Consider the following 26,416-nt stretch of genomic DNA (forward strand, 5'->3'; position numbering starts at 1 on the left):
GTCTTCCTGTAGTCTGCAATCCTGGCCCTACGTCAATTTTAAGCCCACTGTCTTCTCTTCATTAACATTTTGGGTAATGGCCTTCTCTTGTTTTCGATTTGACAAGATTCGTAGTAAATAAGGATATACCATATTACAATAAAATACGCGGGAGATATCGATTAAATCATTGTGTATTTTCTAAAATATCTCGGCACCAGCAACACTGAGCTAAGATAATTGACAAGGCGATTTACAGGGTACTTGTCAACAAATCGTCGTATTGCCAAATTGTGAACACAAATATATAGATCTCCTTTCACATGAAATGGCAATGTGGAACAGACCTGAATATCAGAATTTAGAAAAAAATAAATGAAATATGAATCATAAATGATCATGCTTCCATAGGTCTTTTTAGCTTACATTCTATTACACTTGTGCATCCGCCCTACCTACGACCCGGACAATTCTTCAAGGGAGAATTTTCAGAGAATAAATTGAATTAAAACACCTTAAAGCATATATGCTGTCGCTCTTTGCTTTCCAAATACCAAATACCCATTTACTGCTACGAAAGAATTGTATTGATTTCCACAAAAATTGAAGGTGATTCTGAATATAAAGCAACTTGTCATATTGCGATTGCAACTGTTTACAATTCTGCTTTTTACGACTACCATAACTACCATGTAGTAAGTTTCTTTTCTTTGATGACAGAGTGTACATCATACAGAAAGAAGTTCAGTGATGAATTTACTCAGATTTACGTTATTACCCCACCTTTTTTCTTTCACCATTGTAGCGTGGACAACCAAAAACTGCTCCCTTATTCTTGTAAAATTGTTTCTCCGATGATTCTTATAAGTGTCACTTTTAATATAAATTTACAAAATCGATCAGTTTGCTCCTCGGGTGTGATATTTGCAAAACTTTCAATGTTTATGGGGGTTTTAGAGTGTTACAAACTTTAGTTTTTTCTGTGTGAGTTATAACAGGGTGAATTGAAATACCCAATTAAATTTCAAGGCTTATATTATATTATATTATATTATATTATATTATATTATATTATATTATATTATATTATATTATATTATATTATATTATATTATATTATATTATATTATATTATATTATATTATATTATATTATATTATATTATATTATATTATATTATATTATATTATATATATTGATTTATTGATTTATTGATTTATTGATTTATATATGCCAAATCTTGTTGCACTGATATGCTGACTAGCTGATAGCATTCTAGTACAATGTACAAGACTCTTTTAAAAATACTCAAAACTAATTTACAAAAAAACTCGGCTTTTATCTTTAGCTTCTAATGACGTCAGCAAGACTGTCAATTTGTTGTCCTCCTTTATCGGTAAAGGGTTTAAAGAGAGATTCAGAAGTGAAATATGAACAACAGCTTTTGAATCTTTGGGATCTGACTCTTGTGACGATTATGTCCCTCTCTTGCCGCGATTCGGTCAGAAAAATGCCAAGTTAAACAGATACCTTTTATGAAAAGATTTCATCACCAGCAGATAGACAAATCATGGAGCGTGGCTCATTCACACAAACAAGCAAGTTATCGTGTGAAGTTATCGGCTAGCCGTTAACAAGTGATATGGTGATGTTTGCTGGATAAATCCTTCAAAAAACATCAATGGCTGTTGACGATCGTATTAGATTGATAGTTTGAGCGGCGAAGTCAATTTTGTTGCCTTTATAAAATTTACCCAAGTCAATTTTTTTCGAATTTTTGCGACAAATTTTGATAAAAAATGAAGCCAATGAAATGTAATAGCCATTTGGTCCAAAATCATCAAAAAAATTACAGAGAAATTCACAAAAAACTAGTAAAATGTTGCTCTAAATTTTTGGTGGGAAGAATTGCAGCACTCAAAAGGTTAATAGTTTGGGTCTTTTGTTGGCGTAATTTGCTGCCCAGAGGCACTGAGATATAACCTGAGGAATGTTCCCCTCCGGCGAGGGATTTCCTTTCAGTAATTAAATTAAAAATGTAGCGTATCCTTTCATGTTTGACTTATATGAGATCATAGCTACGAGTGAAACTAATTTTATAAAATTTTTAAATGCTAAATATCAATATTGATTTGACCTTTGATTCACAACTGGTCAATGTGCTGAACAGTAACATACTATTGGAACAAACACGAACGCGGCCGAGGAGGGCGCAAAACGAGATGACCTTTCCCGCCAAAAATGAGTTTGCAACCGACAGCAAAATTCGCACAGGCTCGAATATAGATAGGCCATATAATAAACTGAAAATTGAAAATTCATTGCATTTCCGAGAAAATGTGATTACTCTTTTGCCGTCTGTCTTGCCAGATGACGATCATAGCCATAGTATAATCACACAAAATTCGTCACCCGGTACGGACACCGGCTAAAGAGCTCGTTAACTTCGCGATTGTTACGAAAATTATATCTAATAGAACATTTTTGCTCAATTTACCAGTGAACTATCGGCCCGTGGAATCAAAGCTGACGAAGCTACCGACTGCCAATGTTTACGCGGGACTTCAGCGGCATCATGCTTTCAAGTACTTCGGAGCTACTAACATGAGTTGAAAAGGAAATTGTTCGAAACTCAAAGTCCTCTAGAACTTTACCGCTATAAACTACGGACAGAAATTCCCCGAGTGGCAATCACTATGGCTCGCGGTTCGAAATTATATTGCACTATATATACAAGCTAAGTGAGAATAATTCACGACCTGCCTTCTTCAAAATAAATGATGCAATCATCAACACTACCAAAGTAAAACATAATTCCGCGCTTGCTGCAATATGTAAAGAGTGTGCCTGTTCAGCCTGAGTGAGCCTTTGATAGTTCCTTCTCTTTATGTGAGTTCTAACAGCCCTAGGAGTTGAACCTCAAAATGTATTTACCTCCTTGAGATATTTCAGAATATCTTTACCTTACGAGATATTATAGTGTGGAGCTTTTGATACTTTTTGAATAGGAAAACTATCAGCTTTCCCGCAATGACAGAAATACAGAAATTTCATGTCTGCACGCACACCACAAATGACCGCCAATAGTCTTGAAGGAATTGAAAGTTTCAAACTTTCAAACTCCAGGGAGAATTTTGCCGTTTGACTGAAACTTTCGTCATTTACGTAGGGATAGCAAAACTTTTCCATTTTCTCTTGACTGTTTGATAGCTTTATTAGGAAAAGCAATTCTACGTGTAAGGCTGCTACATTAGGAACCTGTACTAGACTCAGTCAATTATGCGGTGATGGATATGTTGGATGGGTCCACCAATATTTTCACAGGAAATTTTCAGCACGGAGTATTATATGCAAATTTGGTATTGATTGTATACTGGACAATGGCAATCTATCTGGCATTGACTTTTGTAATATTGTAATATTAACCTTCGCCGTCCGCATAAGGTTTATGAATATAGTTGGCCTTACTACTTTGAACGCTTCATGAATTTTTACATGTAAGCACATTGCATCCCCGACAAACCAAATCTGACTGTATTGATGTTTAATTTTCTTTTCCTTTTCATAAGTAATAGCATTCGTCAACGCTTTAATAGACAGGTTTAAAATTAATTGTATTATATTTTGATTTACGCAAGAATTATAGTTCATATTGTATTGCTGTTTCAGTATTTCAAATTATGAGTTTTATGTGTTTATGTTTGATTGGATTGTTAGACAGCGCGAAGCTTTAAATGTGTAAAAGATGAAACGGTAATAATTTGTTTTTGCTTCCTGTGCTGTGTAATTTTTCGGTTAGAACAAACGTGATTTTAGTGCTTAGCATACGTACGTAGGTACGCACGTACGTGTATATACACATGCATACATACATACATACATACATACATACATACATACATACATACATACATACATACATACATGCATGCATGCATGCATGCATGCATGCATGCATGCATGCATGCATGCATGCATACATACATACATACATACATACATACATACATACATACATACATACATACATACATACATACATACATACATACATACATACATACATACATACATACATACATACATACATACATACATACATACATACATACATATATGTGCGTTACTTTCAAAACTTTTTAAACCCTGATTAAGAAGAACACTTTTAAATCACTAGAAACTTTTCATGTAGCTAAAGTTCTGAGTAGATTGATAGTTCATTTTCCGACAGAATGGGAAATGCCCTCAGCTATGTTCTTTCCCTACAGATGTCTCTATCTGTCATCGCATAAGCAGGACCGTTAGTCCTTTGTGAACATTTGGCTCTAGCGATCTCCGAGGCGAGTCCTTTGTTTAGCAAATGGAACTTGAAACAGCGATAAGTCCCGGTATCTCACAATCAAGACAATTGTTATAAGCTTTGCCGGGAGCACATGAGACGGGTCAGATGATTCGTTTATGTTGTCCATTCTGCCCTGGCAGAGCGTATCCTTAAAGGGGTGATCTCCACCATAAATTTGAAAGATCTTTCTAGTAGCCCTGCTTTCTATCTCCATCATTTTCCCTTCCATCATTGTTCAGAGTCTGCGTCGATGTTTCGATCAAGTGAGAGACTATAATATTATTATATTACTACTATACCTGTTCCAACTCTGGATACCTGTCTATTTTGCGTTTTTTTCCCCATGAAAATATTTTATAAAACTCTATGAAGCTCTCAGGAAGATGTAGTGCTCTCTCTCTCTCTCTCTCTCTCTCTCTCTCTCTCTCTCTCTCTCTCTCTCTCTCTCCTCTCTCTCTCTCTCTCTCTCTCTCTCTCTCTCTCTCTCTCTCTCTCTCTCTCTCTCTCTCTCTCTGAAGATTGTTCCCAGCTTCTACCACGGATTAGATGAAGTTTGCCTTAGTTTATGTGATGAAAGCGACCCAGTGTAGATAAATTATAACAACTATGTAATTCGAAAGTGTTATATTAATATAAAGGAATGAAAGATTAAGAACGATATGGTACAGTCAAACATGATGAAGACTTACACATGCTGACTTTTTAATGGTGTAATACCACTTCTTGGAAATACGAAGCCGCTGACAAGTTTGTGTCAACGCTTTTCGATTACAATTTGCTGGTCGAAAAGGCGAACTGTGTGTCGACACGTGTTACTGCTCTTCTTGAAATACATTCACCAATCAGCATACGGAAAACTTCAGTATATTATCACGTGTTGGAGAAGCGTCAAGAGATCGACCAATCAATGACTACGTAACATCGTAATACAGAATGCGTGCTGCTGTCTATATTTTGATATTTTTAATAGCTAGAGATGGAAACGAGTATAAAGTGACGGGCAAGAAAATCGCAGGTCGCGTGACATGGTAACTCAACAACCAACGCCTGAATGATTTTACATTACGAAACAAAGAACAAAATCACCCGATGTCGAGATCTGAGCATCATAATTTTCGCTCCAGTGGAAAAGTGGCCGCCCTCGCCCAATCCCTTTAACTTAAAACGGCTGTAAAACCAAGTTTGCCATAGATAATTTCATTTTATCAAATTTTAAGAGATGAAAATATACTCGTTCGATGATTTATCTAGGATCGGATCCCTGTAAATGAAAGCCGATAAAACACGAAATAACTGGAGTCGTTCCAAACGTTAGATATTCCTGCGAAAAGATGTTGCAAAAAACGGGATTTGTTGTGAACCAGAAAGTTAGTTGTCCGAGTTTCGCATGTTTGCGATTGGAGGTGTCTTCATTCAGAGTATATCTTTATATTACATTACTGAATATTCCATCCATTTGAAGAATAGAACACACACGTTGATTGCTTCTTAAAGCATCAGTCTTATATTTTAGATTCTGATTAATTCTTATTTCAACACGTGATTGTTTTTAATCTGTGGTGTGTGTGGGTAACTTACGCACGAGATCGTTTTAGAGGGCGTCACGGGGTAAAGGTCAATAATTCCAGGTTTAAGGGGCTAGTAGCTGTAACTTTGGTTGATTTTTTCACAATTTTTTGTTTTTAATGTCAACTACAGTTTATTTTACTTCCTAAAGCATGTTGAGATGCACAGTATTCAGCTTGTCAATGCAGCATGTATACGTGTGTCAACTGCGTTGTTATTGTTAACAGGTGATTGCTGGTCCGGAGTAGAATTCAAACTGAAACGATAACACCGCATCCTACACGAGTAGACTCTTTGTTGACAAGCTAAATAGTGGGTGTATAAACATGCTTTGGAGCATTGAAAAAGAACATGCAATCGACATACGAAACAAAAATTGTAAAAAGATCATCAAAAGAAACATTTACTGGTCATTTAAAGCCAATGTATTTTGAATGGTTATCCAAGGGGTGTTATTCAATGCCTAGGAAACAGCCAAATTGTAGAATATGTCAAGTAATCCACATTTAGAGTCTGACGTCACTATTCTCTCAGCTATCCAAAACGGTGTCGGCAGCTGAGGATGGAAATTGGTGACTGAAAGCTACATCGATTCACTGATTCAGAAAAGGTTGCATTTTTAAAAACACCTGAGTACCCGCCACTTTAACCCTCCTGGTCATTTCTATCCAATATATATCCAGGCCTTTTTTCCTCATCTACCACAATATTCTAGACTAATTTTCTACATTGATCTTGGTCTTATTTTGCCCCGGTCTAAATTCCGATGAATCACAAGTTTAGAGGGACTTACAATATTCACTTCCTGACACATTGTGAAGATGTTTTACTCGAAGCTGAAAATCTTCCGTTTCTGACACTTCAAGCGAATCAGCACGTCACTTATGACGTGTTGTGACATTTCACAAACCTAACAGACTTTGCCATGCTTTGAGGATAGTCCACCGCGAGTCAAGGCAGAGATGGGCTTTAATTGCCAATACTTGGGTTACACATATATGCGATGAATATTTTATGATTTTCCTTAACAACTGCTTTTCACAAATTATTTGACAGGTACTGGAAAACACGCTCCACCCCAAAAAGTCTGAAAGTCAAAATAAAGTCTGAATAAAAAAGACGTTTTTAAGTTCAAATCATTTTGAAATCACGTTTCCGACTAGTGATAAAAGAAACGCAGTAACTAAAGAAATAAAAGTTACATTATTTTGTGAATTCAAACCAAATATTTTCGCCACATTCGACTCTATAGGAAATGTGCAGAATCGACGTTTTACGCACAAGATAAGCCTACTCGACAGCGCACACTACTTCAAAAGTGTTTTAAATTAATTAGATGTTAAATCGAATTCGCTATATGTTTCCTAGTGTACTGCTCAGCGGCAGTCCCCTTCGCTGTGATTATTGGCAAAAGCGCCTCGCTGCGCGTCACAATAGAGCGCGCGCTAACGTACAATTTTAGTATTGACTGGTAAACAATGGCGGCTAATTTCGGATGGTTATACGACAATTTGGCAACGATTTCTCGACGACGAAGCAGAGGCAGCGAATGATCTAATAAACAGATTTAACAACAAAGCTCATAGAGTCTCGTAAAGCCGACTACTCCCCCCCCCCTCCCAAAAATGAAGGAAAGAAAAAAAACACTTGTCTCGAAGGCTATTATTTAAGGCCGTGTTAGAATAGAGGATAGTAGGCCCTGTCTTACACCCCCATTGGAAAAACAGCGAGCGGGCTTTTCTGAAATAAAAGGTTCATACACGATGTATTGACAAGGTCTCTCTGTAGCCGGCTTGCCATCATAGAATGGGAAACTCACTGCATCTACTCCATGCGCTGTGCACCTAATTACGCATACATGGGACTTCATTAGTACTCGTATGAATATTTTATTGCATAAATTTTCAATAATATTTTCCTTTACGCCACAGACGAGACAATGCTGGTGACTTAATAACACTAGAATGAGCATGGCCCATATAACATCTGAGACAGCTCTTACATCGGTTGACGCCGCTTCTTGAGTGCATTTTTTCTGAGGAAAGTTACTTTTTTTCGACTGTACCAACTGCGAAAAGAGTGTTTCATGCGCGTTTCGCCTGTCAAAGTGACGCGGACAGCGTCACGTGCGCGCACTTACTTCGCGACTGTGTCGCGCCATGACTATTACAGCGCGCCGTGCAGCCGTACCACTTGTAGTGTTAGCAAGCGCGCCAAGATTACAAATAGTGTTCAATTTCTTCCGTGATTAAAGTTGCCGGGAGCACGCGTTCACCCTCCTATCTATAAACTGCCCTCCAAGTATGGAGACTTTAATTAGCGCAGTTTGAAAGTGTGGAGGCACACAGTCAGTCGCCGTACAAACACACCCTCCATACACTGTCTCCTAAACTGGGCTTAAGTTAGAGCAATTAGGAACCGAACGCAAAACCCGATCACCAAGTCTAATTGGACAACTTTTATTCGACACGCAAATTATCATTTGGACTCTAGCCCTACGTGAGCTGAAATATAAAGCAGAACCACTCTTACCTAATTTCTTATGTAGTTACTTTATTCTTTCTAATCGATTTGCTAGGCGCAGGGTAACTCCTAAATAGACGTCGGGGTTGGATTTCACCCAAACCATACTGAGGTTTCACTCAGTCACACGACAGACGATTACCGAGGCAAGTTTCGACAGATTTGTAGCTTTGCCCCGATCTGGAGGGGAAATCCCTTCCCCACAGCTTTCGAAAAAGTAGAAAAAAGATGCCATGGTTTTTATTGTCAGTCACTATTTTGCTGCCGATGGGACATAAACAGCTTGAATTTTTGCCTGGGCACAACATAGGATAGAAGACCCATTCAAGTCGGAACAGAGTAGAAATTCGTTTTGTTATAACAGGACCACATATGTACACTACTATGCATCCCCTTTCGCAGTTATCAATAGCTTGGATAATAGGCCCTAATCTAATAAATTATCTCTGCTTTCAGTTAAATCTGTTCGATATAATTCAAGGGGCAATCACCTAATTTGCATACGGGCATCTCCACCAATCGTGCGTATTACGGCGCGGCTTGACATACGCGAAAAAAAAACTGTTCCAGGAAGAAGCTTGGCAGGGTCGTGAATTGAGGCGATGATACGATGGGGTAGAGAGAAACAAAGGGGCTGAGATCAAGGCTTGCCGGCTTGCCTAGATTAGGAAACTATTCGTTAAATTAGATAGCAAAAGGCAATCATGGTAAAGTCGCTCTAACAACACAAAATATAAGAACTGTGTACTTATCTTGCAGAAGCATGCAACAATCCTCCAAAGTCTGTCACCCGACCAGAACGCGAAATAAGAAAATTTAAAACGCGTTCGTGGTTTTGAGCGGCTGGAGGACATTTTGGACGAGCGAACATGTTTAAACATGGCTCAACTGGTTCTGCTCAGAAAGTTTGACTGTTGTTTTGGGGCTAACTTCTTCTTAATGGCGATAAAAAACGCTCAGGCTGTCTCAGATGAATATCGCACTGGAAAAACCCATTGAATTGCAAGCGGCGTAGCATGTTGGTGCTGTGCCTTTTGTCGTGCAGCCGACGGAGAAATTTATTGTCAGAACAGACACAGAGTGTCACACTCGAAAATTTATTTACTTGTGAAATGGCCTACCGATTGCCGTAAAATGGCGAATAAATAAGTGTGAGTAGGGTAGACGGGTAACTTGCAATTTTGTCCATGACTTATGAGCGAGATGGGTCCAGAACCCCCAATTTGAATTGAACTGGGCGGTCCTTTATTTTATTGTGTTGCGCTATGGTCTTTATGTTGCTTTATGAACGCGATGCGGGTCGCCCTCCAAATCTACTCCATGCAGCCTGCCTCGTGTATTCATTCGTCAATGCTTGCACTAACGGGTTTTTTCCCTTTCCTTGCATCGAGCACTCCTTGTCTTGCTGTTCTAGCGTTTGACTTGGGATTGCGAGTTCCCCTCAGAAAAAGGGGCAGTTGCGGGACGAGATGGACGCGACGGGACGGTCGGACCTTGGGCCGGCCGGTCGGGGACTTGTTCCGAATTGTGTTCAAGCAATTTGTCAGGGCATAGAAAAAGCGAAGCGGTGCATAGAGAACCAACACGTAGATCATTTTGCCTGATTTGTATTCATGGGTGGATGGGTTCGCCATTCGACGTAAGAAATCCTCTGTTCTTAATCGAAGTTGGGGCAAATTAATTATTCATGGCTGCTCTCTCAATTGAGCGGAGACAGTGTTAGGCGTGATAATCTCGGTCGTCCTACCGCCGTGTCTCCATCTGGCCTGGTGCATTAGCCGTGTTAACCGCCATTTAGAAGAAAATATGTCGATTTCACTTAGTGAGAGATTTGACCTGTAAAGTTCCTTCTTTCAAAATTTGGTGTCGCCTTCTGTCGTGTAAATTTTTATCTAAAACGCAGAAAAACACGACGACATACGCGGGTAAACTTTCCCGCCATGAAAGTTATGGTTTTGACAAATTCTTCAGGACAGAAAGGGGTATCCACGCATTTTATGTCGGTCTCGCAAAGGCTTTTGGTTACATTTTCAGTATATATATACAGAAATACAAGGACTTATTTTTTTCAAACAAAGGGTAACACAAGGAAAGTCTAAATCATCTCGAATAGAATGGGCTAATTGATTTGCAGTAACAAGCGAATTACAACCTATGTAAAAGGGGCGAGCGTCGAAATCAAGCTCGTTCAGCTAATACATATCCTTTGTCAAGCGCCGATTTTGGATCGACCGAAATTCGGGAGCCCTTGCGTGAAGTGACCCGGAAAATTGACCGCCAGCCGCCCGCACGTACTTAGGGTTAAGCTAGGGTAACCGTACCGTGTAGCGGACGGGCAGGCGCGTGCCTGAGGCGAGCACCGGTAGATCGGTTGACGCAGACGAGCACTGTATCGAGCTACTGGCTGTGTAAACAGGAGAGTGCACAGTCAGTCTACCATTCTGCAACCTTCAACATCAGAATCCTGAGAGTTGTACATTGATTATTCATGTACATACGAAAATTTTGCAGTCATTCATTCAGCCCCAACGTCAAGTGCCAATGGCTATATTTTCTTGGGTTGGTTGATGCTTTACCAGCGTGTTTAATTAACATGCTGCCGTTAAGTGCACAACAAAGGGAGCGACACCTCGATAGAGTGTGACTGATTTGCCGTCACGACTGACTTGTTTCAGAGAAACTGAACAAAAAATTAAGTGAACGTACACGTGATGCACACATACATACATACATACATACATACATACATACATACATACATACATACATACATACATACACACACACACACACATACATACATACATACATACATACATACATACATACATACATACATACATACATACATACATACATACATACATACATGCTTGCATACATACATACATACATACATACATACATACAGACAGGCATACAGACAGACAGACAGACAGACAGACAGACAGACAGACTGACAGACTGACAGACACAGTCATTGTTGACAATGAGAGTAGACAGAGACAGATAGGGCAGACCAAACGTTAATGAATAGCGATGATTGGATGAATATTTTCCCTTAAGGTATATAGGTAAAACTTGTGAGTTCTGTGGACTTACACGATCTCAGCTTTACAGGTAGATAGGTAGACATACCAACCAAATAAACGAAATGCATAGAATCTATTTTAATAAACAAGATCCAATATCTTGTTTATATATATATAAAAAATGATATCTGTCGAGAAAACTGTGTATTTGAAGAGAGATACCGAAGTTTAAATGATGTATATGTGAAGAGATACCGAGGTTTCAATAGTATCTAGCATGGCAAACTAAAGGAGCATTTGAAACAGACTATAAAAGACACACTGACAAACATCCGCAGACAACAGACATACAGACAAACACACATTTTAGAGCGTAGTCATACATTGACTTTTTTGAATTGTAAAGCAAAAGGCATTATTGGATATAAAGCCGTTTGCGTTATGGAAGGTTAAACCAGACAAATACAAAGCAAATAATGCAAGTCGCGTAGACATGAGCTTGTTGACTCAATTCATTATGCACAGAAAGCCCAAATGAATAACAGACAAATTTAAAGCATTTTTAGTATCGTGCCTTTAGATAAATTGACTTAAGTCAAATCCGCTACAATCTTCATCCAAATGACTACTGATTTTCTTTTTTGCAACAGATCACTTCATTTTCTGAGAAATAACAGGAAGAAGAAACTGTCATGAATAGTAACGACATAATTTATGCAAATAATAGAGCAACAGACATTCAAAGGTGGAGAATGAGATTATAGATCTGTATTATCCAGTGGCAAACAAAACGTGTGAGCTATAAAAACATAAGACTGTAGTGTAAGATCAAGTGATCACAATTTCGAAGTTATTTTCATAACCGACCTTGATGGCCTCATCTCTCGCTATAATTTTACTGCGGTTCCTTTCGATATGTTTCGGCGCCAATTATGGAAACCACTTTTTGTAGTCTGTCATTGTCGTGCGTCCTAAGTAAACAAATCTGAAGTTTGCTTTAATTATTATATTTGTTATTGTTCACAGAGGATTATTGAATTTTGGTCAGAAACTTGTTTTCTCTCAAAACAAAGGTGGTTTCCTCTGAACAAATTGGGGGAAATTATATGAAGAGCGAAGAGGTCTGTCTGTAGTTTAGTTGTCGAAAGGGTCTGGTGTACAGTGTCTACATGGGCTCACGACGGTGTAGCAGATGGAGCAAAGAGGTAAAATACGAGCCGTGGGTGGATATTCGCTATGCATGCCGGTAAATATCGATGTTTAGTTGAACAGTAGTGCAATGGACAATTTTGATAAAGACAAAACCGGAACGAAGACAAAGGAAGAACTTTGCAAATGACCTCAGTCGTAGGTTGACTTTCGGGATAATGATAAAACAGGAAAATCAAAAAGTGACGTCACGCTATGTTTACCTGCGAAGTAGAAGTGTTTCATAATACTACTTGCCCTACGTCGACATATCTCATGAATGATAAACTTTTGTCATAATCATCATCATCATTATCAATGTTATTATGATCATGATAATAGCCACCATCATCATTGTCGTCATCGTTGTCGTCATCATAATCATCACCGTCGTCATCATAGTCATCGTCGTCGTCATCATTACCATGATGATGATGATGATGATGATGATGATGATGATGATGATGATGATGATGATGATCGTCGTCGTCATCATCATCATCACCACCAACCACCATCAGTGACAACAACATATCAATTATGAGTTGCTGCAATTACCGTGATCGTACACAAAATCTTAACCACTACATACCTGTCAGGGAAAAAACGAACAAAAAATGTCTGAGTAAATAATGGCGACTGAAAAAACATATGTGAATACACGCACATTTGCAGACACGACGCGTCCAATGACAACTGAGAAATCGTTCCACAAATGAACATTGCTCATTCTGAGCAAAGAATATGATGAAGAACTACACAAACAACTAGTAAGATACTTAATTTGTCAACAAAAGACAACTGTACAATTAAACCAAGCAAATATGGCATCTAACAAACTAGGCAATGTCAAACAGCCCTGCAAACAAATTGTAACAGCGATAAACATATTATCAATTGAAGTAAGCTGCAAAATAGGTTGTTAATCGACCAAAATAACAAAAAAAAACATATTTCTACCAGACTTGCGAAATGTAGCAGTAATGTTGCCCATTTCAAAAGTTCAGTCAATCAACTTTAACAGAGGATTTGAGTGATACTATCGACACTATCAAGTCTTTGAATTCCTAAGTCGATTTTTGTTGTATTTATAGAGTACAACGGAAACAATTTTTTCAGACTTTCCCCAAAATTTTGGTCAAAAACTATAGCTAATGAAAAGTTATGTCCCTTTGGTGCAAAATTTAAAAAATGACAAAAAAATTAATAAACATTGGTAAGATGTTGCCCTGATATTTTGATGGGAAAAATACATTGCTCAAAGGGTTAACCGGTGAACCATCAACAGTAAAAGGACTTTTATCACAACGGCCAGGTAGGTAAACATACGGTGGTTTCATGAATCGGCAAACAAGAGGGATGATCAAACAAACAAACATGCCGATTAGTCGATCACACGGCCACCCGAGCAAAAAATAAAGCAATCCATCAACTAAGCAAATTATAGAAGCGGCGATAGGAAGAATTCAACTATCTATTCATTCATTTGTTCTTTATTTCTTTCACTCATTCATTCGATATCATATGCTCATTTAAGATGGACAGTGGTTTGCATTGCAACGTGCAAAAGTTTCGGTTCCCGCCATATGGATCCACCAACTCAGGCAGGAATCTTTACCGTGGCAAACAAAGACGCGAAGCTCAACGCTCCACAGAAGAGCCTCCGAGCGAGACACACATTGAAAGGACGCTTACAACAATACAGCGACCGTCTGGAATTCGAAATCGATTTTCAAGGATGATATTTCCCTGAAGATAAAAAGTTGCGCTTGAGTAAGTTCTCGAAGGGGTGTTTTTTTTCCTTTTACGTAACTGTTTCACGACTGGTTGGGTAACTCTTGAAACGCATGACCAAGTATTCGTCCTTCTCTTCACCGGAACTGTTCTGGCTCCATTCAATCGAATGGCGTTTCGGGTTCATGGTTTTTAACTTTAAATGCGTTTCGAGCTGTTGCTTCATTAGAAATCGAGATTCCGGTGAATATTTTCGTTCCGCGCCGGCTCACCGAGAAGTATAATAATCACAGGCCAGTTATTCTTCTGTTGTAGTGGCAACCTCACAAGTCTTCATAGCTGCAGGGAGAGATGTGTGTAGTCGATTTTTTCCACGCCATTCGACGGATGTAATATCTTTGCCTTACACTTTCCAAAGTATTACTACGACAGTGCACTGAGTCATAAGGTCAAAGTGCAGAAATGGCGGGAACCCTGCGGATCGAATTGCCAACTCCGAGACTCTGAATCGTTTTTGACGTGAAACTCGCACACCATCAATAAAAGTTTTGAGAAATAACGGTATGCGTCACAGCAAGTATATGTGAAAACGAGTAATAGTCAGAATTGCGCATACATCTATTGAATCGGTCTTGGAATTGTATTACTGACTGACACCTCATAGTTGAACAGCTAGGCGAGCATATATATATATATATATATATATATATATATATATATATATATATATATATATATATATATATATATATATATATATATCCATGTATGTATGTATGTATGCTATGTATGCTACTGCGACTCTGCGGAGAATCATGACTAAAAACATCCAAAGATACTTGTTAAAGCTGTCATCTCATTGATGGCTAACAAATACCACTTTCAAAGGTTGATATGACCTTCGATTTTGTTTTATTGTTTGTATTTTAAAGGTGATTTTCATACTTTTAGAAAAGACGGCAAACTTGGAAACTGTATGGTTTCAGGGAAACCGAACGTAGTTCTGGTTACCTGTTACACAATTTAATCAAAAACATATTTAAAGCACGCACGTTTTGAATAAGTTCTTAATTTTTGTTTCATTTATATCAAGGACGCATATCAAAATGAAATGTTACAAAGAATACACGGGGTGCAATGATTGTGATCCTAAATTTAATGTTTGAGTCAGGCGTGATCGAAGATGCATGCATCCTTGAGTAAAATTACAATTTGTGCATAAATACTATTTCAAATACTAATTCATCAAGTCTACCACGATCGAGATGTACTTTGCTTTCAATAGTATAGTTAGTCCAACTCAGAGAAATTGTGCCAAAGCGTTAATTATGTGCACTACGCTAGTTTGATAAGATATGGAGAAACGAATTTCATGGAGTCGAAATTCAAGACAAAACGTTTTCATTCGACAACATTATGATTATGTTTTGCGAAAATTTCATATTTCATATAATTTTGGGTTCTTTGCTAAGAAAACCATACTCTGATTTTCTGAAATGTAATTAGGGATAATGCAACATATATGCAGATGAGGTGATAACTGTAACGTGATTTCCATTACACATACAGTATTTTGGGGAATATCGTGTTTGGGTTATACCAATGAATCTTTATTGCTTAACTTTAGCTGGAAAGATACACTAAAATCGTTTTATGTATATCGTTATGATCAGAGAAAGGTTTGGTATAGGCGGAATATAAATAATCACACATTTATAATACGACCTTCACGTGAGGAAGTATAACTTTCTTCTATCATTTCGCTAATTTATTGTATAAATGCATAAATATCAAAACATAAGAAATGCTGCTTAAACGCACGTGAAACGTATGTGAAAATTTTGTGCCGATTGGCACATCAGCACGTCGCCGAAAATTAATATCAAACGAATAATTTCAAAAAAAATATGTTTGCATGGCACAGTTTCAGTTGGGGAAATCATTTTCAGACTCTTCTTTTATTTTGTAAGCGGCGACGTTCTGTGGATGAAAACAGCAGATGTTTCGCTCGTCTGTTGAAGACACCTCGAGACAACTTTCGTAAAATATGGCGGACACTGAACGATAGTCTGCGCCATGAATGCATTACTTTATTCGCGCGCGCTTCTGGTCGCAACGTCAAGATTGCCGTAACGATCGTAAATCAGAGAATACCTAGTCGTAGAACGGCCATTAGCTCTCCACTCCTACTTAAACGGAGGTACATCTCATCAGCTATCATCGCTTCTGTCACCAAGTGTCAAATTTATCGTGCCTCTCGAATATAAAACCGGTTCCCGCCCCTTGGCAACAATATGGTGGTCTCCGATGGTGTACGCACGCTGACGACACCAACCAAATGCAAGTTCGCGTCAGAAAAACATTCTGTATGTTTGTAGGGCGGGGGGATACAAAGGCCCTACCTATAAGTGTGGCTGGAATGAATATGAACAAACACGGACAAGATTTAGAAATATAAGTGAATCATCAGTTATCATCAACATAAAACCATTATTTCTGAACGCCAACGCCAGGAACTGCAGTTTTTCTATGAAATTTTATTATCATAATAGCAGTAAGTACTTTTAACCCAACCTTTTTACTTCACTTTTTGTTTTGTATTGTTAATATTTTTTTGTTTTTTCATTGCAATAATTTTCATGTATCGTTAAACAGCATTTTGAAACTGAAAAAAACACGATGGCATTTTTATTAATGACAAAGTCTATGAAAGTGTTATGATGAAACAGAACGTACACAAATTAAGGAAATTGTCAAATTGCAGCGAAAGATAAGTAATGTCCGCAGCACATCCTCGAGACGTTACTGTGCAGCTTTTAATGAAATGTTTTGCAATTTCGAACGTCAAATTGAACTTAACCGTCGGTGAGCCATGGCATATTCGTGCTAATCAAACGTTTTAGTTTCTAAAGTGTTGGCCAAAAGGTTTGAGTCATTGCGAGGAATAAAATCCCCCTGTTCGTGTATTGTTTAAATACGCAAATCAGTCGGACTGTAAGACCAAAGGAATGGCCTTCGATCTCGATTGTGTCAGGGTTTTTCATTTGATAGTTTCGAATCGAATGGACTCAAGAGACGAAATGAAGCCATCTTCATGAAAAAGAAAACATTCTGAACTGCTACTCGTGTCTTCGAGAAACCGACGAAGTCTCGACGGTACAACTCCGCGAACGCGTCGCTGAAGCTGATTGCGCATGTCCATTCATACGTCACCGAGCATGACCGCTTCGTTGACTTTGGGAGCTAGGGAGATTGTAATTACGTTTGTGTATACAGACGATTTGACGTAATTTGTCTGATCATAGCCAATCGGTCGGATAATACTACCTTGCTGATGAAGCTGATTCTTTTTCTAAAGTAAAATAGCCGGCGTCGAAAGGTCTTGAACCAGCAGACACTTCGGCGATGACGCTATCTCAACAGGGTCTCCAGTAAATAGCGCTGTCAACAACTTCATGCGAGTTAGCACGCACTACCTAACATTAAAAAGCTTCCTGAATACAATTGCACGGGTATACAAATGAATTTTGATTTTCATAAGATCTTGAAAGAAACCCAAGGCTGTGACGTCAACTCATTTTATAATTGCTTAATAAGTCCACTGAAGGTATAAGGTTTCAAATACGATTGTCAAAGTCTTCCGAATATTGTCCGGCAATATTTACTTCTGCACATTAACAAAGTATTGAAACTCTTTCATTCTTAAAAATAAGAAACACTGTATTTTAAATGTTTATTCGAGAGAAAAGCAGACGGAACGCTCACAGGCAAACACTGGGATCAAATTGTTCCATTTTTTTCGACTCTGAACTTTCAGAACACTACAATTAAGGCGCTTATGTCCGTGATGGATAAAAGAAACGCTCTTCAATGTCCTTGATTTAAATGGTCCGTCTACCCTATCAAATGAGAAAGAATAACGCCAATCACGGCGGAAGAGGCTATGAAAGGTTCCCGATAAGCTCAATTACTGAGCATATCTTTTGGAAGAAACTCATGAATACGGAACATGTCACTTGACGCGGGTACTGGCGTTTGATTGCGCGCCAAACAAACAAAAAGGAGCGTTATCGTGTAAGTTTGCCCTTATCCCCGCGACATTCCGCCAAAGACGATGTAATGAACCTTGGACTAAAAGATGGCTTCGATCAGATCACTTGATTCTTCTGCGCTACTGTGGCAAATACAAATATCCGGCTACAATGAGTTGTTCCAAGTCCAGGCTGACTCGAAATTGACCTACTGTAACAATTACACAGCCTTCAAAAATCGAATTGGTAGATTTAATTGATCTACTTTGCTTTACAAAATAACCATTGCAAGGTAGAGTGACAACAAAATATTTAATAATCAGAATGGTGTCTCCAGAAAGAGGCAGCAGACGACCCGACACGTTGCATTTTCGCGCCTTTTGCGCCTACAACATTCATTGTGCACATACATAACCCCTTTGTGTTATTTGCATTGAGGGTTACAGTGCACCTTGCAAAAGAACATTTCATTTTTTTTCTTGAAGGAGGAAAGCTACAGTTAATCGATTAGCTTTATTTTACTTGTAGAGGGACAAAACGACTGACTGCCGGGAAAAGGAAAAAACCAATATTAATGAAATTAAGATTAGTACCAATAGTTCTAATTGGAGCTAATTTTAGTCAAAACTCTGACCCTGTAGAGAGCAACTGTATATAAGTTAAAATTACCCTCGTTTTGCATTTCAATTTTTCACACAAAACAGCGGACGTGTGTCGGGCATTTGGTTGCAGTTCTTCAGAAAGTGCATTTCATGAAAAGAAAGTCGAGCGCGCGATTTGTGAGTCAAACGCCACGAAATATAATATCAAAATCGGCAATTAGCGATAGTGTCGTACCGTCGGCGCTGAGCAAACTGTTGTGGGTGACTCTACTCCTCACGTGTCTGGTCCCACTTACATGTGCCGAGTTTCTTTCAAGCGAGCTCCCCACACGTGTCGAATAAACACTGAAAGGGCGGACAAATCATCCAAAATGCTGGAATTCTGAAAGACAAGGAAATGGATTTCGCGAAATATTTGTACGGAAGGAGGCTGTGTTTCTAACGTTTTGCCCTTTGACCTGCCCGACTGCTGTCGTACAGCAGCGAACAATACGCCGAGAAAACAGTATTAATTTCAGTAGCAGATTTCCTTTCATTTCTGAAAAACTTAAAGTTTCGATTTTGCGAATATGCGCATCTTTTTTTCAAAACTTTTAGTGTTTGCGTCAATGTGCAATAACTAAGGTCGTGTGACGTCAGGGGGAGATCAAAACGTATCACAAAACTTTCGTTCGTAAATTTCCGTTACTTATTTGTAACAGATTTGTAGACCTGCATTTGAGGTCAACATTGAGGCGCGAAATGGCGGGAAAAATTCTCGTCTGTGCTATTAACGACGGTTCAAAGTTGGCTTAATTTGTGGTCAATTTTGTGACTTGTGTCAAACTTTTTTGCGCACATCCCTATTGATTGCAATGATAGTCAGTCTGGATTATCGGGGAACCGTTGATTCATGTCGTTTCTTCATGCGTCCGATGATTGGGCGATCAAGCGAAAGCCTGCAAAATTATGAATCGTTGAAGAGGCTCCCTTAGCTTGGTCGTCGCAGCCAAACTTATGTTTTTGCTTTAAGCAGTCTACAGTTGAACTATCTATCTTTCAGTTTCACCTCAAGATCTAGTACGCCGGGACAACACCTTAAAAATCGACCGGTTCAAAAATATTTCCACCGTTTTACGGAATTTACAAAAATAATATTTTACAATCTTTTGAGTAACTATTGCTAACTTCTCCTCAAACTTTAACGAGACTACTTGATGGCATATCTGTAACAAGAAATGTCGCTAAATTTGATCAGAAAGCGACGCGTGATGTCGCCGAGAGCTGGTGAATGAATACGACCGGGCACATTTGGTCTCACCCAAGCGAGAAATACAAATATAATTTACCCCCACAAATGATGCTAATTTTAGATTTCATCTTTGTGTTATTCATTGTACCACTTTTTTTCTTTCAAAAAAGAAATTCCCCGTCAGACGACATTGAAGAGGCAAAAAAAAATGAGTGACAAGCGAATCACAATCGGAAGATTTCAATCCCACACAGATTACGAAATATCGGTTGTGCTGAGGGGCCTCGGGGACGAGTCGGCAGAGACCCATCTCTCTGACATCGTTGCTTACGCCAGAGCTGTTGGGGCATACTTTCTATGTGTTTTAGCGCCGATTTATCGGTTTTTTTTCTCTCTCTCTGTCTAAACTGTCAGGTGAACAGAAACATTGCAGTTTCTGCCTCTCATCTCGTAATCGCTCTCTAGGCCATATGCCACCCGACCGATGTACGAGCATATTCTGCGTGCTACATGCTACCAGCTAGCCTTCCTCACCTCCCACCCCTCCAAGAATCTACTGCTAAGAAGAAGACGGTTCATGATTATCTGCAGAACCTCTCCCCAAGTTCAGATTACAATTACGTCAGGCCTTAATGTGTCCTTGGATTTCAATAATCTTGCGTGGTCTTCATCAATCCTAGTCTGGTTCTGAAAAGCAACTCTCCTTCTAAAATCCTTACAAACTAAAATGTCTTTTTCTGTTTATTTACCCTGTGAGCGAGTTTTTCCTTGCCTAATGCAATCCGAAGACCAGCGTTCAGAATAACTTTTCAGACACAACTTGGAAACTTTGACCAGGAAATATTTTGATGCAGAACACAAAAAAGAACCGAAAAAATGATATTAACCATTTTGCGAACAAAGTCGGTAGAGGGGCAAACCATAGCACATAGTTATGCTTGAAACAATCCTTCAAGAAATGGTCGCCTTCAATGTACACTCGCTCATACATATATTTCTTACTCATTTACTTTACCGCTTCCCGCCTCTTAAATTGTCTTTATTCGGCCGCCATAAATGAACTTTAAGAGCTTTGTCAGAACGCTACCTTCATAGAGCACTGCTATGGAGGAACATCGTTATCTGTGCATCCCATGAGCACAAACTTATCAACATTTCTTACGTTGTACCAAACAAAGTTTAATAAGGCTGATCGCCTTCAAAAGATCTTATCTTATAGCAATCGTTAACAAGTACAATTAAAACTCCACTTCAGCCTTTCTACTCTTTCAATATCTCCGATTTTGAGATTATCTAATTAGATGAATAAGAAGTGTTCGTAAATGAGGCGCTTTGCTCCCACACAAAACGATCTCTGAAAACTCGTGACCCGTTCCTTGTGACAAGAATTTTTTTGCTTTGTCGTTAATTTTGATGCCGTGTAATTCGTCGAAGGCTGTATGAGAAGTGATCGTTCGTCATGTTGTGTGCTCTATTCTCTCCATTGTTCCTTTATTTTGCTATAGTAGTGTGGAACAATAAGACGCGTGGAGATGTTTTGAAAGCTAATTTTGTCGGGCTGCAGTACGTATGGAAAACGCTTAACATAAGCTTCAGTTTCTTGCGTCACAGACTTCGCGCGTATCTCGGCGCTGAGATAAAATTATGTCTGCGACAGTGATGTTGTTGGCGTACTGGGCAAAATTTTGTGCCATTCCCCCTGTACTTTCCTATGGGCAGTTTTGTCAAATTGTTGAAATAGCTGGGCAGTTTGAGTATGGAGTGCCGCCGATCTCGCTGCGCAAAATTTGTGACAGTTGGCCACACAATACAGTTCTAAATAGTGCTCAATTGAGAACAACAGTCATTGGGTGAATAATAATATAGTGAGGGTATAGTGGTGACTATTGAGCCTGGATGAGTGACGCGTCAATCTATTAATTGGAAAAGTTCAATGGGCCCAGAAAGCTACCAAAACCCCATGAAAGTAAGACCAGAGTCACAAAATTAGGAGAGTGCGTTTCCAATGGCAACGGCTAGCCACGGATGACGTATCAGCGAGTCTTTGTTGCTCCAGTACGTATATATGCGCAGAAGAAGTTTTAACTGACATTTACGCTTCGACTCCACTACAGAACTGCCGGTAAAGATATCACAGCTTTGAAGAAAAGAGGAAAAAGACTATATAAATCAAAAGAAGCACAGAATTTCAAAACAGGTAAAGAAACTTCATTTTTCCGCTTTTTTGACAGATTTTACGATTTCTGAACCGATGTTTCTACATGACGAGGCTTTTCAGCGATTTCACTTTTTTATGGATGAGTCGTTTTGAGATGAATTTATTCTCCAACTTTAGATTTGACGCTCATTGGTTTAGAACAGTGAACGAGAAAAATGGAGGTTGCTTTTGGCGCGCGACGAGAGTGCGGCCATTAGAGATGGTCGAAGATTTTCTATTGCTTATCAGTTATATAGATTTTAAAATAGCTTTTTTCTTGTCGCATTGTTGGTGGACTTCATGATAAAGCAGTATGGTCTCGAATGATACTGTCATTACGGTCAGATCATGCTGACTTTTTTTGTGATTGAGTCGATCTCGCGCTTGTCCACACACTGGGGGTCTAATCATGTGTTCAGTGGGGGATTTGACACACTGAACGCGCGCACATATTTTCACCTTACACTTACGCCAATTTGGTTCGTCCTTATCTTTCCGGAGATTTGACAGACTTTTAACTTTGCGCGCGCGGAGAGAGAGAGAGAGAGAGAGAGAGAGAGAGAGAGAGAGAGAGAGAGAGAGAGAGAGGGACTTTTTGACGACCTGGAAGATAAATATTTTACACAACTGATTCTTGTATAATGTTTAATTTATAACATTTTAAACTTGAATGCATTTCCCACAATGACGATACGCCCATGTGTACTTCCATGAATATCATCCCTTTTTCTTGTGAAACGCAATATTGTTAGCAGTCATGAAAATTATCGGAATTCAACCACAAATCATTTATTTTTTTATTTTTAGACTGGAAATTTCCATTTTGTTGTCTTTCCAGAAAAATGTATGGTATTTGTTTCCAGTCATAGCGCATGTCCAAAATGATTGAAATTGTCAAATTAATGCAAGTATGGTGTTGATATGGGTTATAGGTAACGATTTCCCGCTGAAAGGCGGGAACTAGCTAAACTAGTTTAGCATCACTCCTTTATACATAATTTTTAAATTAGTGAATTTCCAACAGCAAAGTTGTCAGTTTCCAGTCTGATGTACTTCTTCTATTTCATCGATACAGAATTGCAAATTGTAATTAAAATTGCGAGCATTTGGAAGTTGATTTTCGAATTAGACGTCAAATTGTTCGCACGCGCGGGCACGTGCCCCTGAGCCTGTACGCATGCACCGCAGTCCGACCATGTGTTCTCAGTTTATCAAACTAACTGATCTTGTATACTCGAAACAATTTTGACGGAGTGGTACTCTCTCAGAGATAGACAGATGATCTCTGGCTTCGAGAAATACCCTCAAACTCGTATTTTTTCAAATGGAAATTGACCGAGCCATTTCTACGTAATATGTGAACATGTTTTCTCTACAGTAAGCCATAATTTAAAAGTCAGCTTTTTGGAATTTTTTCTTTGTAACTCGGAGAAAACGTCAATGATCGTCAACAGTAGCATGTAAAAGTGCGGACAAAGGATACAATCAGACGACACAAAAAACACATAACAATCCACAAATGGCTCGGCGGACTCAGGGGGGTTGTCAGTTCAAGTGGACCATCGGTAAGTTTAACTCGTACATATGGGCTTCTGGATACTAAAACTTACATCATTACTAGATTTCCTCCAGGATTTATTCATGAGCGTACTGTCGCACACGCCAGCGTCAACCAACACTTCAACATATGGTATACGCGACGCTGCGGTTGTCAGGATGGTGTGGGTTTATCGACGAGTCCTCAGCTTGGAGGGGCAATCACGCTCCGGTCACTCGGACAGGAGGGAAAAAATAAATGCAGGGTCAACATTGGAAATTTTTATTACCGAGAGTCGCTCTTCCTGGCTGAGCAGCAGATGTCAGTTTGCGAAGAAACCAGTAACATTTTGTTGAATGTAAATCAAAATTGATCCGTGCGGTTGTGGGGCCGCCTAAGCAATACGATCTTAATATTTTAGTAAGCGAAGACAGCGCCTATATTTTGGCCCAGGTAGTTATTTTGCCGTCCCAATTAAGAGAAGCAAAATTTGATACCTTTAATTTCAGCTTACCATTTAGACTGGGCAGAGGTCGATTTATGTCAATGCATGCAGGGGCAACCTGAAATGAAACTATTGTATTTCAATTTTTAATGTAATACAATTAAAGATAACGTTCAGTCAAGTTTGGCGGCACAAACATTTTCATCATATCTTTCCGCCCAATCTTGGCAAATCTCTCGCAAGACCGAAAATTTTGTGACGTCAAAGGCGAGGGTGACTGAGACCAACGGTTACTTATTCATGTTTAGCGCGCATCTGCCACCGGAATATATCTCGTTCGAAAGAATGAGCGTATAAAACAGCATTGCGTGGTGCATAGTCGTGCAACGCTGTAGTGCGTGACTCAACTCACGCCAAACACGGAAGTATTAAAGAAGCACATCTGATAATTAAATATAGCACATCCCGCCATGGATTGTAAATATAGCAAATGATCGGTTGATTCAGGCCAATCCTTCGATACTTTGTGAATATAGAGTAGATGTGGTGTGTGACTTGTCAAAAAATAAACCTAATAATATTTACACGGACCGCAAAAAAGCGATCATCAGCCGATAGTTGTGTTCTCGTCTGCTACGTGACTTTATACGCATTTGTGGAAAGAGTAAACTTTGTAGTTTGATATGTTTACTTTTCTTGTGTACTACCAAAGGAAAGACCTAACGGCCTAATATCTTTTTGAATAGCGGTTTGTTTTGAATTCAAACTTTACCTTTTCACATGCTGGCTATCCTTGGGAAGAAAATAGAAGCGGAAAACGCCGGTGCAGGGAAGAGTTTTTTTCTGGAGGGAAAGTTGATAGAAATGTCGCTTTCAGTAAAAGCACTGAGACGTGGGAGTGATTTGGGCAACGGGTAGAAGTAATCGTGTTTTCAGTAGCGCTGGCCCGCCTCAGGGAGCAGACGAGAGTCAACGGGTAAAACACTGTATTTACCTTACGCGCCTTTTTTGTCCGCTCGCCGTCACCCGTCCGTGGGGCGCTGGAGCGCGTTGCCGTCAGCTCTGCATATTGTTCAAATTAGCATATACTCTCCGCTTTCCTTTCAAAGACACTTGCCGAAAAAATCTCGTTTTAGGCGACGGAGGTGCGGTGTCCGAAAGGCGTGTGTTCTCTCGCGGAGCTCCCCGCTTTGCACCCCGTGCGCGGCCCCAGTGTATGTGCTATGTATACAGTCCCTGTTCCACCTGATTACTGACAGCGAGCGGGCCGAAACGAATCGATATTCAACGGCGGGACGTTGAATGCTAGACCTTTAAAATCCATTCTATTAAGGAATTGAACTTCATAAATAGCGGATATGTTGAATGAAATCGACAAAACTCCCCGAAAGATGTTTGAAAAAATATTTTCTATCTCTCAGGGCGTGTTTCACCCAACCGAGCACGGCATATTCATTTCGGATGTTTTCCAGCGTTAAGAAAAAATCCCTCTTTTCCAGGTTCGTCGATCACTTCCGTTAACGTTATAAAGCAGTAATGTATTCCAAAGCAGTAGTCACAATACATTACAGTCAGAAACTTGAAAAGTACTGAAATTAATAGATAAAACCCCGTGACTGCATCTCATCTCGTGCAAGCTTTGCGACCTTCTGATCTAGGCTACACATTCAAAGCTACACCTTTGATTTCACTATCTCTAATTTGACTAGCTTCGGCATGTCAACTTGCCTTGTATATACGAAACGTGTAGAGACGGTATCGACGATATTTTAAATTTATTCTAATAAAGACGGATTTTCAGAAATTTCTGAAGGTACATACTACCTATTCTAACAATTTCCCTACTTTACCACATACAGTTTAAATTTCTCTATTTTCCTGTTTCTTGTTGTGTTTACGCCTGTCGCTGTGTCTCTCTGTCTATCTGTATATCATATTCTGTATTTGTCTCTTCTCTTTGACATCGTGTCTGTCGTGCCGTTCCTCGACATTTCTGCCTTCGTTTCATT

General features: G+C 39.1%; 1 protein-coding gene across 4 annotated transcripts in view; it reads left to right on the forward strand.

The window, feature by feature from the left end:
* The window catches only part of LOC139126295 (paired box protein Pax-6-like), a 115,963-nt gene that overhangs the window by 4,106 nt on the left and 85,441 nt on the right, over window positions 1–26,416 (forward strand). For 2 of the 4 annotated variants that reach the window (XM_070692790.1, XM_070692917.1), the window contains exon 2: window positions 22,343–22,425. The gene's annotated coding sequence lies outside the window, so the exon portion shown is untranslated. Of the gene's footprint in view, window positions 1–22,316; window positions 22,426–26,416 lie in introns of those variants that run through there. The other 2 variants (XM_070693156.1, XM_070692980.1) reach the window with 2 other exon arrangements.

Source organism: Ptychodera flava, chromosome 1 (assembly GCF_041260155.1).
Source record: "Ptychodera flava strain L36383 chromosome 1, AS_Pfla_20210202, whole genome shotgun sequence".
In the NCBI taxonomy this organism is placed as follows: domain Eukaryota; kingdom Metazoa; phylum Hemichordata; class Enteropneusta; family Ptychoderidae; genus Ptychodera; species Ptychodera flava.